At 40.2% G+C, this 18,254-nt stretch overlaps 1 protein-coding gene across 9 annotated transcripts in view; it reads left to right on the forward strand.

The window, feature by feature from the left end:
• Window positions 1-18,254, forward strand: part of MCF2L2 (MCF.2 cell line derived transforming sequence-like 2) — a 180,673-nt gene that overhangs the window by 114,658 nt on the left and 47,761 nt on the right. The window lies entirely within an intron of this gene.

The following is an 18,254-nucleotide window of genomic DNA, read 5'->3' on the forward strand; positions in this document are numbered from 1 at the left end:
GTCGGGCAGTTAGTTTGTAGGTCACAGTGAAACTTCACTTTTTTGTTGAAAATCTTCAGAGGAAGGAAGAGTAGGGTTTAGGGTGTTTTTCTCTTCTGCCTTCCCTGCAAACCTTGGTGACTTATTTGCATCATCTTGACGAAATGCCTGATTCATTGAAGTACATCAATAATAAGTCAGTCTCCAAGGTCAGTAGACTGAGAAGGAAGTATTAAAAAAACCCCCAAGAGTAAGCGCTATTAACATGCCTTCTTTAAATACACTTTGGCAAAACTTTTGTAAAGAGCAAAACTAGCTTAAAAAGAAGTGCTCATTTAACTGAGTTGGACAGCTGCTATAAGGCAGTGCCTTGTATAGTTTGTTGGATTTCTCACTGAACGTAAATACCAAACACAAGCCCATTGTGTATCTCCTATTGTTTCACATGACTGTGATTGATCTGAATCATTCCTGACCTCATCATTGACTTCATAGAAATTTAACTATTGCATATCAATCATGACAATTAGTGTCTGTTTGTCACTTCGCAACCATAAATGTGACGTATTTGTGAGGTGAGGAATTGTTTTCTCACAGAAGAGAGAAAATCAGAGATCGGATACTGTTGTCATGGCTGCCCACCAAAATTAGAGCAAGGGTAGAACCTGAGCAGTTAATTATCCCAAAGGAGGAAGTGTTGCTTTGTACCACAGGTTTTGTTTGGGGACACTTCAAGGCTTAACGAGTTTTTCACTTGATTTTTCCTTTCTTTCTCCTCTCATATGTCTTAATATGACTAAACACTTCACGGCAGCCTTCGATAACATTTATTACATAGAATCATAGAATCAACTAGGTTGGAAAAGACCTTTAAGATCATTATCTTTCTTTGATTCTGCAGTAAGACCAAATACAATTCTTGACTGGCAGTTCACCCTAGCAGGAAATTTTTTAGATCATTGCATAAATTTGGCATATTATCTCAGCAGTGTTTAAATAATAGTAAAAATAACCTTATAAACAAAGTATTATTAATTTTTTCTTATGAAAGTTATAATTGCTGATTCCTTTTCTAGTTCACAAATATATGGGGTTTTGTTGTGTTTTTTTTGTTTTCAATAGATTTATTCTTAATTCTTACTTTTAGGTATTATCCCATTTGAGCACTTTATCTGTGATAAAAACACACCCTTTCAGAAATGGAAATTCTCAATGACAGGCATTTTAAAAACTTAGAGTACCAATTTTCTGGCTGGTGATACCCATTTTTTCCTGGGTTTATTTTCAGTTGAAATTGGTAAACCAGAGAGACGAAAAAATAGCAGCTAGGTTCTTCCTTCCAGAACTAACTGTAAAAAAAAGGAAAACCCCAACAAAACCCCAAACCATAACTGATTTATGCTTCAACCAAATATTACTAAAAGCATGCAATTTTAACTTAATATTTTTAATATGTAGGAGTCCAGCTTGCCAAGCACATGCACTGAAAAAGTCTCAACTCAGAGCCTTCCAAAGTCAAATACTCCACAGACACCTAAAAATTAAACCCAAACTATTTTTGTGTAATCTGTCTTGATAACTCAGCTTCCAGAAAATAAAGCTTCAAGGAGTCACACTTTCAAAACCAGGCAATACCTTTAAAATTTAAGGTGTAATTGGGAAACAGATTACAAGACTCTAAGAACTAGGAAAGCAAAGTCAAGGGTATTTAAGTTATTGAACAAAAAATGACTGCTTCTCATCTGCACTGCAAATAGATTTAATTTGCTGACTGAGTTTTTATTACAGTTGTGTCCACTTTCTTCCTGAAAAGTAACATCTGCTGAAAGGATCAACAGTCTTTTATTTGTGCTCCCTAATTTCCTATCTTTGTTGATTTGAATTTTCCCCAATTTAAAAGATGTGTCAATGAAAGAAGCAGACTTCATCCTGCTTCTGACCTGAAATTACAGTAGGAGAGGTGCTGTTTATCACTTCAGGGATTTTATTTTCTAGTAATAATTTTTAAAAATCAACTTACTGTCTTCTGTCTCCTTTCTTTCATTCTTCTTTTTTTTTTATGGTCAGGACCTCTGTTGAGATAAAACCTATCTAGAAATAAAGCTCCACCTCTTCCATTTCACCAGTACTGTTGTTAGGGAGGGGTTTTCTTAGAACATCACCCTTATTTGTTTATAAATTAAACCTTTAATAACCCATCCCAGCCATATCTTGTCCACTTTGGCCTCGGCGCTGACAAAGGTGCATAGCAGGTTGCATATCTAAACCAACAAAAAAGAAAACAGCACTATTGAGCATGCTACTCTAAAAAGCACCCCACACATTTTTCTCCAGAAACACCTATCCTATGTGTTAATCGCACTCTGCCATGCACTACTACGGTATGCACAGGCTCAAGTCTTCAGAGGTGTTGAGAGAGCAAAGTGGTGTAAGGACTAATACTTGAGGATGGATGCCAGAGTACAGTTGCATGCTTGCAGGAATGGGATTTTAGACAGGCTGATTCACTGCACTCATACAGCTACCTGGCACAGTTGGCCTTACATCTGGCTGGAGACTTCAGGCCCTATTTCACCATAAATAATGACTTGATGAGATTCAACAGAACAGAGAGAAATACCTAAATGTTACAATTTTGTGGAATGAATTGCAGTTCCTGCAGATTTCTATTAAGCTGTTCTGCCCTTACTGTTTCTTGCTCTATTTATGAGCTACTTTCAGCTATTCTTGCCCAGTGTGAGAGGAAGGTAGGAGAGAATTTCCCTAAAGGCATTTGTCTCTAGAAAAGAAAAAGTAACACAGAAGCCTGCTTACCAATGAAGTATTTTCACAAAAAGGTTGGGATCGGAGATCTGTCATTTAATTCTTTTTAGTCTACGTGGAGCCCTGACAAAATTGCATATTGCTCTCAGAGGGGTTGTGGTAGGTGCCTCTAGCTCATCTGCTGCACCTGTATTGCATACGCCTTGATGGAGTATCACGATCGAGCAGCATCTGCATGCCCTAACTGTTGTGCTGTCCGGTGCAGCCCAATACACAGAGTCTGGGCCTAAAATTCAAGAGAGGAAGTATTTATTTAGTAGAAAGACAGTTTTAAAATCCAGAAGTGCAGTTCAGTTTGCTAAGCCAAGCCAGCACCCTCCACTCAAAAAATTGTAAGTTTGGACTCTCATTGCATTTATTTTCAGGTGGCCTTTGTAGCTGTCTTGTTACATTCTGAGAGCCTTTCAGTTTGCATTTTCAAATCTTTCTGTATATCCATGAGATGGTTCTTGTATGAGAAATCTGATGGTCTTTCATAATCCCATGCCTCTGAGCTTAGCCTGTGAGTGTGAAATAGCTGGACATCTTTTGGATCACAAGAAGAGCAACCCTTTCTAGTTCGTTGACACAAACGGCTGTAGACAGCCTGTATCAATGTTATTATTGCAAACTGACCAAAGTTCATGGAGTCCTAACTACTGCAGTCAGTATCTTACATGTATTAACTACATTACTGTGATATTTTGCAATTCATGTTCAGACAGTATTATGGGGAGTTGATTTAGTCAGATGTTCTGTGGCATCATTTTTTAAAGGAAATCTGATTCATAGGTCTATTCTGATGGCAGTTTCACAATCGGTCTAAGCTCATTTAGTGCTGCTGCTACTGTCCTTTCTTCCTCTTTGTCTCCCCAAACCCACACCATGTTGTACCTTCATATCCCATGTATGGGCCTAGCAGCTGTGCAGCCAATATGACTCTTGCTTTTTGTGAAGTTATTTTTGAGTTGGGTCAACTCATCTTGCTCACCAGGTTATCTGAGCACTCATTCTGGTGTATAGTCACTGTCAAAGGCAAGGGTATGATATGAAACTGAATTTCCTGTAAATTTGGGATATTTTCTGGTTGATTGGCTTTGAATCTGGTTCACCTGTCATTTTTCTAGTCTGCCTTGAAACAAGGGCTGGGAGACCTTGTTAGTCATTGTTAGTTTCCTTTGAAAACACGATAGTATGACATCTGTTCCTGGACTTTCTGATCACAGCTTAACTCTCTGCATGAGATGGCTGCCCAGATCTTGCTCATGGTCTTGATACTATCAATGGGTTGTCAGCATGGCCTTGACATGGCCTGTTCACTTACAAGCACAGCAACATGTTTATTGAAGCTATAGGTGTGCAGTGGCAGGAGTTACAGTAGTGTTACTTATTTCTGATTTTTATTCATGTTTATTACTGCTGAATAATAAGCTGGAAAATTGCAAGGCACTAGTGGTTTTATACTCAGTTGTGGGATGTCACATAAGCATCATAATTTCTGCTTTCTGAATAAAATTCTTATAAGACTGTAAACTCTCCTAGAGCTTATATTCAGATAGAGTTATCTTCATGAATGACTGTCTCTAGGACTTGGAGTCTGAGGTATTATTTATGGGACCTAAATGAAAGAAAGTCAAGTAAGAATATGGGATGGCCCTGTCTATCACATATGCATGGAGCACTTCTGTATATATGGAAAATAGTCTCCAAGCTTGTACACAGTCCAGACTCATTGCTTCTCCTGTGAACATGCACTTAAAGTTTGCTTTACATGCTGAGGAAACCTGTGCAGCATCTGGCATCACTTCTGCACACCAGCAGAAGCTGCCACTTTGCAGACTCACATCCTGTAGTGTGCAACCTGCAGGTCTATTCCTGAAGGTGTTTGTACTCTGAAATGACAGGTTCCAACTGCAGATTTGGATATGATTTAAATACAAGAGTCCTTTAAATTCAGTGTATCTTAATATCTGGGTCAGGCCTCCCCTCAGTGATATTTATCTAACAAGACCTGGGAAGCTTCATAAATCAGTCTATGCAGCACTGAAGATGAGAATAACTAAGTGTATCACTGAATCAGCAGGTTGTGTGGGTAGAACAGGATAGCACTTCTGGGTAAAGAATTAGAAGCTATTTTCAGAATAGGAATATAGTGTCAGAGCCCTATTCTAAATCAGCAATAGCAAAGTTGAGCTCACATTGGTTCTGGGAATTGCTAAATTTAGGTGTGGACTGTCAGAAATACTAGCAGCTCAGGGAGTGCTGCTAAAAGCTTTGGTGTCCATGTGGTTGTTGTAATCATCAGAGCTGCGTATAGTAGGAGAGAGGACCTAAGATCCACTGCTTTATTAGCTATTAGCCAAAGATGCAGAGCTTCTACAGGAGGCAGAGGTAAATCATAGAGTGACAGAATGGTTTAGGTTGGAATGGACCCAAAGATCATATAGTTTACCCCTCCCTTCCATGGGCGGGGACACCTTCCACTATATCAGGTTGCTCAAATCTCTGTCCAACCTGACTTTGAACACTTACAGTGGTGGGTGGACACTTACAACCTAATGGGAACGCTTCCAGCTTCTCCAGGTAACCTGCTCCAGTGCCTTGTGACCCTCATAAAAATTTCATCCTTATGTCCAATCTAAATCAGTTTTAAAAAATTGCCCCTTGTCCTGTCACTACACACCTTGGTAAACGCCTGTTTCTTATAAGCCCCCTTTGTATTTTGAAAGGCCATATTATGGTCTCTCTGGAACCTTTTTTCCAGACTGAAAGACCACAAAAGGATGAATCGGTTTCTCCTTTTATATGGCATAAGTAAGATCCACTGCAAAGTTTTCCCTGCAGTGTGTAAATGCAAGATGTTACAGATTTCAGAATATGCTATGCCATGCCATACCACACTACCCTTGAGATAAGGTGATTTGGATGAGTTGTTAAGACAAAAGTGTTACAGTAGAGCCCCAGCAATGTGTCTTTCCAGTCTAATTTCCAGCTGGTAGAGGGGAAGAACTTGGAGACTACATTTTAAAAGAGAAGCTGTGTTCTTAACTTTTTTATTAGGCACAGAGAACTGTTTTCTTTCACCAGACTTAATGAAAGAGCAGTCAGCAGGAGAAATTTCAAGAAGCCACTAGCCAGTTCTTGTTTGCCATAATCTCTTTCAACCTATACAGAATCTTTGTTTTCAGAGAAGTTTCACTTTTGGGCAGATTGGCTCCAGCAGTTTCAAGTCTTAATTACAGCCTAGAGGGTTGGAAGAATTTTGAAGTGAAGCGTATTCTGCCATGTAGGGAGATCTTGCTGCTGATAGAGGAGACATATTCCTGCTATAGATCCAAATAGTTCTGGGAACTGGGAAAATTATTATGAACCGGAGAAAAAAAAATCTTATTGTTATAATACACTGGTTTACTGAGTGTTCTGGAGGCTTCCTGAAGTCCTTGTGTCTTTGCTCCCAAAGAATCTGGGAGGTAGAGAACAGCTGAAATAAACACTCTCAACATTCACATGCTTTCTTACAAAATTTGTACTTAATCAGGTATTAAAGAGGGGCAAGCAGCCACTTCTGCTATTATCGTTCATACATACCTGCATTTGGATACTAAGTTTTTTTAAATGCTCCTCAGAAATTCCAGGAATTCCTCAACTTGTTTTCTGTGCAGTTGTTCTGCTGCCTGCTGGCTCTGGGCGGGCTCCTGGAATGTAGCTGGCCACAGCTACATGGATGGTTGGTTTGTTTTAAGCACATGGGGAGATTAAGATCAGATGTATCTTCTGTCTTGCCCTGTGTCACAGGAATGTGTGCTCCACCTGAAAAGCACTGGAAACTTCAGCCGGCACATAGTCAATGGGGGGCGATCTGCATCCTCCATTGGATGGCTACTTCCTATGCCTATCCAGGACTTTACTGAAGTTCTGCTCCCTCCCACCCCTTGATCCATCTCAGGATTTATAGAGCATATGCAAATAAAGGCTGCTTTGTGTTGGCCTAGGACTGGGAGCATCTTGTCTGAAGAAGCAAATGTGGGCCTGAAGGCTCCTGTGTTTGTTTCTCCCCTAACTGTAGCTGTATCACTTCATAAGTACCTTGCTTGCTCTGGCATAGCAGGTTAAAAGTCCTTGGGCTATCTGTATTTGCATGAAGGACAGCTATAAATTCTAAGTAACACAGTCACAAGTCAAGAAGCAGAGGATATTAATCAGCCCTGTTATCACTGCCAAGCTGATGGGTGGGGAAAGAGAAGGGGAGGCACAGGTATGATTTTATACCACTTCAGTTCAGATGGTGCCGCTTTCTCTTTAAAGCATAGGACAGTGACAGGCTAAGAAACCGCTGAAACAAACTAGGAGTAATCACACCTCTTATATTTAAAATTCTCCAGTCAGAGTTGCCAAAGCATCCCTGTCTTCCCCATACACTGTTAACACCAGGTCCAATGAAATCGGTTTTTAAACTGATCTGAAATTAAAAACATGCAGCTCCTGTATGTGAATTAGCTCATGAAGGAGTACTGAGCACTTCACATTATCATTTACAACAGTACAAAGAGCATGTCATGTTGCCTAATCAGGACGTCTGACTTGCTCTCACACAGGCCTGATCTAAATAATTGGATGTTTTGCAGGGCAGTAGCAGGCAGGACATAGCAGATGGGAGATCACTCAGTCCTATGTAGCTAGTGATGCAATGGAGCAGTGATTTATCAATTGCACTGTTCAGTAAATCACTGCTGACTTCCTGCATTTAACAAGCTGCTCATTAACTGGGAATATAATAACCAGGTTTGGAAAATTTGTGACATATTCATGTTTACAATGCTGTATTTACTTCTGAAAATTCACTTACATTTTTTTTCATCCATCAGGAACATTCTTTCCTCATATGGGTCTAAACAGGAATTCTGTTCTATATAGTATTTCTTGTATGTCAAGCAGATGCTCTGCAGACTCTGCAAAGTTCCTGTGCATATCCAGGTTTTTTAATACACTGCTGCCAATCTTTCTCTGTAGCCTCTAGTTTGAAGGCACTGATGCTTTATTTGCATTTCCAGTTACTGCAAACCTGCCTTCAAAATGCTGTTCAGTGGTTAATAGCCATGTTGGACAAACTAGTATAGACAATCTTGCCTTTATGGCATCTGACCTGAATAGAGCTAAAAAGCATGGCAGTGAACGTGCTGTTCTTGCTAAAAATCCATGGATGCTCTTTGTGCTGGCTCCCCCACTAGTAGTCTCAGGCCAGAGTTACTGCATGGGTAAAGGACATCAAAAGTTCCAACCTCTGTAATAGCTCTGCCAGGCATAGCGTGCTCTTACCTCATTCCATCACCACTGCAACTGCACTGAGCCCCAGTTCTAACTGCAAACACTGAAGTGGCAAAATAGACATTTCCCCTGTAGGCAAGGTTTGTGTAAGACCTGCAACAGCCACTGAGAATAATAAAACCAAGCTTCCTATTCTTCCAGGAAAAAAGGCAGAGGAATGGCAGTTCTGGATGAGCCCAGAAATCTGTCTGTCTCACATTCTTGGACATTGGCCATTAGAAACTGCTTAGACAAAAAAGTAAGAAACAGGGGTAATACTGTTACCAGAATATCATGAAATATAATCCCAGATTCTTGCAATCTGCAATTGTGAGAATTTTATGTAAAGCCCTTTGAACCCATTTTCCAGCTGGCATCTATCCTACAGTTCTCTAAAGCTGCTTTCTAAGTTTGGAGTATCTCCCAACAGTGTCTCTCCCTCTTTCTCAAAGTTTATCATAACATTCTGCAAGCCACGTTCTACAGGTGTGATAGGGAAGGTTGTCCTAAGTATAGCTTTAGTAAAAGGATATGGATGTTGCTAAGAGCTGTGATTCCCAGTCACTGCTGGGTGGAGTGTGGTAGCTGGAGGTGGTATGATCCTTGCCTGCCCCTCTGTCCCAGATTACAGCTGCAGAGAAAGCATGACACACAAAAAGAGGATGTGTTTGTTCCTCAGCCATGGCAGTTCACAACTTTCTAATATAAATGTGCCAAGAAGAGATTAACTAAAGCAGAATATGTGTCCCAGCTGCTTCAATAAACTCCATTTTAGCTTGCTGGGATTTTCTTTCCCTGTTCCATTCCCACTGTCATGTAATTAACACCTGGTTTATTTTCCCCCACCCCCACAGAGTACTGATTCTTGAAGACATTTAAAATCAGGGTATATCCAACAGATCTACCAAAGCTCAGGCAGTAGGACCATATATTTTAAGTCTGGCACAATGCTGTTTTCTATTATAGGGTGAAGCAGATTTTGCATGATAGAATTTCCTTAAGGTTGTGTCTCAGACTGAAATAATGGAATCATAGAATTGGTTTGGTTGGAAAGGACTTCTAAGATCATTGACTCCAACCATTAACCGAGCACTGCCAAGTCCACCACTAAACCATGTCCCTCAGTGTCACATCGACATGGTCTTTTAAATACCTCCAGGGATGGTGACTACCACCTCCCCGGGCAGCCTGTTCCAGTGCTTGAAATACAAATGAACATAGGAACAAGGCGTCTTCATAAAATTCATCCTCTCCCAAGTGCAACATGCACTTCTTTGGTCTGCCCTCTCCAATGTAAATTCAGGGCTGTCTGTAAAATCAGATTATTATTAATTTTAAAAATAATTCCTCATTCTACCCAAATGGCCATCCAGTGTCTAGGAGACCACAGATATCAGTGGCAGATCTGTTATGAGAATCAAAACTGTTGGAGGTCTTCTCTTCCTCCAGCAGTAAGCTCTGCAGATAGTATTTGTGTTGCCATTCGCATGAAGTGAAAAATAGTTTTGTGTTCAGCTTCTCTCTCCCAACCTAAAATGTCTCTGCCTGACATGATCCTTGCAGGGACAGGAGGAGGATGAATGAGTACAACAGGCATGAGAGATGTTAGTCATACCACCAAATGGTGCTCTAAATTAAGTATTTGGGTGATGTAGGAATCTGTAGCAAGCAGAATGCCAAAACTCTTCTTTGTCACACCAGCTCAGCAAGGATACCCTGAGATTACTAGCAACCTACTACAATCTACTAAAATATGGCCAAATAGTAACACCACTAAGCAGTTACATTATTAGCAAATTTGATCTACAAATTATTCACCTACTTTTAGCTAATTGATTACTCAATGTTGAGATATCCTAGAGCTATATGTATCTTTCACATCAAATAGAATGGTGCAGCTGCAAGGTGGGCCTGATGGTTACTTCACAAATATGGGTAGTTGACAAGTATTTACACAGCTACTCACCATGTTATTTTGGCCTACAGTAAGGACCAGTCTGCAACATCCACATTGTCTAAAGCTAGCTCAAATTTGTGTACACAGCCACATCATTTCAGTTGAGATGCTGAGATGAGAAACAACTCTTGTTTGACTTTTAGTCCTCTATTCATATTATTCTCCTCTGTAGGTGATTTAATTAATTTGCTTCTCCATTAACAACTATGTTCTGGTTCCTATAATGTAGGTCAACTAATTAAGATATATATAAAAATATTTCCCCAAGGTCATTTGTTTTGGGAACAATGAATGTGGGACAATATCTTACATGTGCACAGATCAGATCATTTCAGAGGCAGCAAAATATAGTAAATTATGACTTCAGTTGTGAAATATGTTTCTATCAAAGATATAGTCCTTCAGCTCAGAAGAACTTCCATAATAACTTGAGCAAATCCATTTAACACTGAAGCAGAATCAGATCACCTAGGCAGGCAATTACAATATCTTCACTAAGGGGCATAATTTTCAGATGAGGTGGAGTGTACTACCTTACTAAAACCTTTATTCTTCTCAAAGTTGATTGGTTTGGGTTCATTTGCAGCTGTGAAATGTACTTTAAGAACAATCATTGTTCTTTCAAGGCATTGCTCTTTTTCATTTGGGAACAAAAAAAAAAAAAAAAGGATTATGTGTCAGAGAAATCAGAAATGTTTCCTGTATCAACTAACAAATATAAAGTTCTTATGTCCAGAATGATCTTTCGTTCCACTTTAGGAGGTAAAGTACAGCAACTGATTCATTACTTAAATTTCACTTGAGCTATTGCACAATCTCAGCTGAGAATACTTTTCAAGTGAAAAAGGCACTTTTAGCACTGTGGGAGATGAAAAAGAAAAAAACCCTCTCAAAAGCAATTATGGAGGTGAAATGGAAGTTTCCTCTACACAGCAGCTGACATTTCTTTTGATTCCATAGCACAGAGATAATTTTGAGATTTTAAGGTTAGACCAGTTTTAAAATTTCTTGTAGCAGTTTCTAATTCAAAACTGGATATGCTATTTATTGGTGGTTCTGTTTCCACTGAGGCAGTGAGATTTTCACCATTTACTACCTTCAAATGAGATAGCATTGCAAATCATAATTTTGTTATATTTTATATATTTTTGGAAATAGAAATTTGACAACACTTAAAACTAGCAGGAGTGCTGGGCCAAGAAGGTCTTTTAACACTGTGCTCACTTTTGCAAACCATATATATTTCATTCTCACTTCTCTTAGGTCCAACTCTATCCAGCACTGATGTTTATTCGAAGTGTATGTATCTGTTGCACTGCACACAGTGCCCTTCAGTACTTTTCAGTTTTTTTGAAGCCTCAGATATCAAAAGAGTATTTTCAATTTCAATTGATATATTTGTTATGTATATTTTATTTTTATTTTTATTAACTTAATAAATTCCACTGAGCATTTTGCTCTTGCACACTAGTGTTCTGCTGTTTCAGCTGTTGAAAATGTTCACTTTTCATCTTCCACCATCATTTGGTTTTGCAAGCCAGATATGGAGTACCCATGCATGAGTGCCACTTTTGCTGGTCCCACAGCAGTCATACAAACAGGTTTCTGCAGCATAATAATTCTGGAGCACCAGTTATGATTTATTGTAGTTTTGGTTTTGGAGGTTTTTTTTTGAAGGGGGGGTATTGGTTTGTTGTGTTGTTTTGGGGGGTTGTTTTGTTTGGTGGTGGTTGTTTCCAAGAAAGCTCACTGGTTTAATTCTGTTTAATGGTTCCAATTCCCCTTTGGGGAAAAGACTCCTTAACAGGACAAGCCCATGTGACAGGAAATGCTGGCATAAAACCAAGATCTAGGAATGGAAGTAAGCCAATGAGTTTGTTAGAAAAAAAGCACAGCTACGGAAACAAAAATCCTGAATTACGTTGCCATCTGAGCAGGACGTACAAATAGTAACTGAATGAGCAAAAAGCCATTGAGATTTAGCCAGAGGATATACTAGTAAGTTGTGGTAGTCTCCAGGTATTGTTTCTGCTTAGTGTTTCACTGTATTTGGTATGATAGGGATTTTTAAGGTAGCACATGTCACAGCAGAGTAAACATCTGACGCTGCTCCTACCAGAATTGTGATGCAGACCTGACACACCTGGGGAGCTTGGCCAGCCATTCAATTATGCTTCCTTTTCTTCTGTCATCAAGGAAAAAGGAAGGAGGAAGAGTTGTTAATATATAATGGGCTGGTACATGTCTTCCTTATGGTCACCCTGGTGAGGACCTTCCTAGTACTGTGCTCTCAGTTACCAGAAGAAGGCAGTTCATATAAATACCTATTGACAAAGTTTTGTTCCAACAGGTCAATGTAGTGCAGGATCAGTTCATACTTGGCTAACAACATTGCTAATTGCTACATTTGGACTATTTGCTATAGTCCAAAGTGATATAAATAGCTACATTTGGTCTGAATGACAGAACAGGCAGTGACAGATAGAGAAATGCACCACTTCTGTGAACTGTGGTAATTAATAGCAGCATTTACCTCAGTTTCAAGGTTTCACTTACAACCTTGGCTAAAAACAAGTCTCTTCCTTATGCTTTGCAGTGCCTATATTCTCTCCCTTGTTGGAGAGGATTCTTTATGCAGTCATTTATTTTCTTCACTTCAGCATGGCATGACTAATTTGCCATAGGTCAGAGAGAGCACTAGTGACAAAGTAGTAACAGTTTTCTGTTATACTTTCTCCTTTCTTATCATCCTTACTGTGCTAGCACTGCAGTGCCTCTCAAAGCTAGGAATGGTGGAAACTGGTTCATTGTGTGAGATCTTAGTAGTGCTGCTGGGCCACAGAATGTCATGGTTGCCAAAGCAAGAATAATCTGGCCAAAGGAAACTGGTGTGAGATCACACCTGTGGGAAATGTGGTCGTAGGGCACCCAAGGCCATGATGTTCCATTAGAAAGCCGGTTCAATAATTCAAAGAAATGTGAGCTAGTTCCTGCGTTTTAACGGTTTCCCATAACAAGAAGTTGCCTGTGCTGGAGGAACATCTGACATCACACACATTGGGCCTGTGTGTGGTCACTCCCTGCCACAGCCTCATCCTAATTCTGCCAAGTTATGGTAGCATCAAAGGCCCTGCCATTCAGAGTGCTTTGCCAGGTTAGTGGTGGCTGAACCCTCTCTGCTAGAACATGTAGTAAACTCCCTCCACAGAGAGAAAGTTGGCCTCACTCTCCTGAGCAGTATTTTGCATTACTAGTTCCACATCAGGAAAGCTAGTGAGTTGGGATTTACTGGGACAGGATTCTTCCAATCTGGTGAGTCTCTTTGTTTCTTTGGGTAAGGATCGGGTATATGCCAGTGGAAGGAAGTTTTACAGGCAACAAGGATCACTACAGATAGGATCTTAGTGATTTCTAAGACTCAGTGGAAACCTTAGATGCCTAATCATTTACCATCTGTGTTGAGATGGCCTGCTAACTTGGGAATGATCCTGGTGAGGAGCTATCCTTCTGAGAGCTGCCCATAAACTTAGCCAACTCAAGAGTTTTGTTGTCCTTGGACTGCTGCCATCCAAACCTCATATTCTTGTAAAACGTCTCTGAAATGAAGGAACAATGAAGTGTGGAAGGTGTTATGTGTTTACCCCCCACCCCCTTTACTTCAGACATTCCAGTTACACCTGTTTTTTTCTCCAGTTTCCAGTCACCAAGGGGAGTGTTTGGGTCTTTCCTGTAATCACAACACCGAGTCCAAAGTCAAGGCTGCAAACTGCTTCTAATCTGAAATTACCTCTTGAATCCTCTCAGACACAGCCACCTGCAATGAGCCCGTTTATAGGATGCAAGTCCTCGTATTTACTGGCGAAATCATGAACACTCCCTTAGCACAAGGGGGAAGATTTCAAGTGTTCACTCCTGACTCCATCTCCTGTTTTCATGTTTCTCTGTGAAAGGGAGTGGAAATTGAAGAGTAGATGGGATGGCAAATACATTAGTGCTGCGGCTGCTGTCACCTCCGCAGGAGCAGTTTGCTGATTTAGGCTCGTGCGGTGTGTGTGGCAGCCCTGGAGGCCGGTAGAAATCTTCATGAAACTTTGCTGGGTACTTTGGACATGGACACAGGAAAAAAAAAAAAGAGAGACTGAAGGAACTATGAGTTAGGTTTAAAACTAAATATAGTAAGGGCCTGTATGTCTGTTCTGCCATTGATCATCTTATGTTCTTATTTTTTCTGATCTGCTTTTTCATTCCTTCGCTGTTTCACTTTTTGTTTAATCTCTGATATTATTGACAGAGACCTTAGGGTGAGCCCTGCACTTTCTTCTTAGCAGTTAGAAAGACAATGGATTAGCTACATTTGTCTTAATTTTTATCTAAGTTCCAATGTCCTTTCTGTTTAGAAACCAGGTATTCCATTTGTGATACTAACTTCATTCAAATGTTGGACAGTGTAAAGAGGAGTTATGATGTAGCTGATCACCAGGAATGACTTCCAACCTAGCCATGCTGATAGAGACAACACAAAAGAAAAAGGGGAGTGGAAGAACTGGCTGTACAAATAGTCGCATCAGTTGCTCTGTCCTGTTTTCCTCAGCCATGACACTCACAGCAGCTGCCTGCTGAGTTATCCTCATTGCCCCATGTGCCCCCCAGTGCCTCCGTGATCTGCAGCACAGGGCTCCAGCACAGCTCTCTGGTATCCCAAACCAGGTACCCTCACGGGAGGCAAGAGACCAGTTATGAGTCTGCAGGGCAGGAGGTGGCAATGGCGTTGGACCCTTGCCAGCTCTCCCATGAGCAAAGGTGCTCCCGGCTGAAAGCCGCTTCGTGCTCTGCACCCATGGCGGCTGTGCTGGTGCCAGGCTTGTGTGCTAGTAGTGGGGGGAGCAGGGAACAGAGCTGTGGGGATGCGTCCAGGTAGGGGGACTCCTCTGCTTAGGGACGGGGCCTGTGTTACGGAGGGTTCCCTGTCCTCTGTCGGACCAGTTGAACACAGGGACTTAAGGGACAGGGGGCAGTGGTGACAAGTTCCTGCCTGACGCAACAGGCACATCTCCTCTGTGCACTCACATATGAAGTATGAGAATCTGCAAGTGTAACCAAATGACAATGGTTTGGTGTTCATCCAGCATGGATGGATAAACATGCTGGATGAATGATGACTCATCCAGCATGGAGGTGTCACCAAGGTTAAGCTGGCCTATGCCCTGCATCAAAACTGCTTCCATAAGGAAAAAAAGACAGGTGATTGTCATATAAGACTCTCTTCTGAAGCTAACAGAGAGACCAATATGCAGACTGAACCCACTTCTTACAGAAATCTGCTGCCTCACTGGGGCCTGGGTGTTGATCACTTCTCCAAAGTAACACGCAATAGTACAAGAGGAAATGGCCTCAAGTTGTGCCAGGGGAGGTTTAGATTGGATATTAGGAAAAATATCTTCGTCAAAAGGGTTTCAAGCACTAGAACAGGCTGTGCAGGGAGGTGGTGGAGTCATCACCCCTGGAGGTATTTAAAAGATATGTAAATGTGGCATTTACAGAAATGGTTTAGTGGTGGACTTGGCAGTGCTGGGTTAACAGTTGGACTTCATGGTCTTAAAAGTCTTTTCCAACCTAAATGCTTCTATGATTCTGTGACATACTGGAAGAGATTAACATTTCACATTTCACCCTTTGTAGCTTAATGTAAATTCAGATGATGTCACTGCCAGTTTTCTAGGCTGTTAAACTGTCTCAAATGCTATTCAATCCCTTGTGCCATATAGTGAGCTGTCTACTTCATTATTTACCAAGCTAGCATGCTCACACAGTGTAAAAGTGTAAAAGTATCTCCTTTATACCCTCTTGGTGCTTTTTCCCACAGCAGCAAGATACATTTAGGTAGCACTTTACTGTTCTTAAATTGCATCTCTGTCAGGGCAGTTCTAAGGTTTGTGGAAGGCCTTGACCAAGTGCACAGCTTTATATTGTCAGTAGTTTGACAAGAGAGTGATTCCTGTGCATTGGCCTTTAATATTTGAGATTTTGCTGCTGTGGTTGTTATTTGCAGAGCAATTCAGGCAAATTACTCTGGGAACAGTGGAGGTAAGGCTCTTTTCTGATGGGTTTGTGCTGAGTGTTCCTGGTGGCTGCCGTAGCACTGGCCCTGTTAGGGAAAGAAATACAGAATAACACTTTCAGAAGAATAGTGTTGTAATCCTGTCAAATAACATCTGCAGACTGCGGGATGGGCACAGGTAAAGAGATGGATGGATTGTATCAGGCAACACTTTCAACCAGTGGCAGCCTTAGGAATAGAATTTGCAACCCCCCGGCTCTTTGCAGGAGTGGGAAAGGTATTCTGCTTGGGGATAGTGGGAGGCTTATGCATATAGCTCCTATGTTTCAAGCAGGAAATCCCGGAGATGTACTTGGGCATAGGTACTAAGAGGCAAGTGTAAAAACAGCCCGAAAGCATGTGTGCTGAGTCTGACAGAATGCTGAATGTTTGGTCAAATTCCTCTTTTTTCATGTGGACACAATTTATGGTTAGAAAAAGACTACAGTTAAAGGAAAAAAACCACCCAAAAGCAAAACAAGAAAAAAACCATACACCCCCCCCCAAAAAAAAACCAACCCAAAAAACAAAAAACAAAACCCAAAAACCTGAATAATTAAAATCTTATTTAGGCAGCAAATCTACTATCTCACTGTGGAGAAGTATTGGAAAATGGTTACCCTTTATGTACAGACTCATGGTTTAGAGATATGAAGCTCTTGAACTCTAACCAGGAGATGAAAGGAGTACCACCATGATTTTGTCTCTGTTTTGTCATCCTTGAAACTGAGATAACAAAATTACTAACAATACCTTTTCAAGAATGAAAGGGTTAGTTATGCATTTTTTTCATAACACTTAATGCTAAAGCATTTGCTCTGAGTATAAATCTACAGGTAGAATTAAGATAAGTAACGAAATAAAATATTAAAGAATTGTGTTAGATTTTGACAAGCTCATAACTAGACTGGCAGTATCTTAGGAGTCCCACAGAACTTTCTCTAATAAAACATTCCTCATATGTGATTTTTTAATTTTTTTTAATTAGTATTTTTAATTCCCTTGAATGGAAAATGTTTCCAAACAAATTTAGGATTGGTAAATTAATTAACCCTCCCCAAGATTTCTTACAATGGGGGTTCAAGAGCTGCTACTCTGTGTTAAACTGATGTCAGAAAAGATTAAAATGATTCATTTTTGCTTCATCTTTTATAGGAGGCTGGATAATAAAACATCCCAAAGGCCTCTGTTCTACTTACTGTGTTACTTTGAATTGTGCTTTTGACAGGCATCACACTGTTTGTTTATGACAGCTACTAGGAAACCTATGGACCAATAATTTGTTTTTCAGGTATAATTGTGATCTAAGTGTTGGGTTTGCTCCAGAGTCAGTTCTCATTAATCTGTTAGGTAATAGACTAAATAACATCTGGAAGATCTATGTCTTGTTTGCAGGTAAATAAGCATCTTTCGATATTAAGATGAACTTAAAGATTATTCTAAAACTTATAAAGTTTCTGTGATGATTTTATCACACCTGCTCAGTTACATTTTTTTTTTTTTAACACTGCAGCATCTCTTAGGAAGTATGAATTTAGAGCATTAAATAAACTTCTTCAAGTTCCAGGTGCACAACATGAAATTTTAGGTCTACTGGTTCTGGAGATCATAAACAGAAATTCAGGTTTAAATTTAGGTTAGCACTGAAGTTAAAGATGGTGTTTCAAAACTCATAACTGGTGGAACAACCTTTTCAAACAGTGTTAAACCTGTTCTCAAATTCATTAAATAAATGTGGAGCAGTGGTTCTTAGGTCTACCAAGAGAACCAAGAATATAACCATCCTAACAGCTTGATATCTATTAGTGGCTTCCTAAACTTTTGACTCCAGAAACAAGTTGTGCATTGTCCTCATGATTTCTTTTCAGTGCTGTAAGTGGTAGTGATGCTAGAACAGTAGCAATCTTCCTGTTCCCCTTTGCATCTGGTCTGTGCAGTGACTTCAATAGCTCTTAAAAAGAAAGGCATGTATAACCATAAAAGTTTTATTTGTTTCAGTCAACTGTAAAAGTAAGTGCTAATATTTGTAAAATCATTTTTGGGCAAGCGGCCCCTTAGGGTGTTGACTGTGCAGTTCTCATGAAGGTGTGTTAAAGTGGCATATATCATAGAATG

This window comes from Pezoporus flaviventris, unplaced genomic scaffold (genome assembly GCF_033815535.1).
Source record: "Pezoporus flaviventris isolate CSIRO_AGI_PZ_B2104156 unplaced genomic scaffold, CSIRO_AGI_Pfla_v1 ptg000013l, whole genome shotgun sequence".
Classification (NCBI taxonomy): Eukaryota; Metazoa; Chordata; class Aves; order Psittaciformes; family Psittacidae; genus Pezoporus; species Pezoporus flaviventris.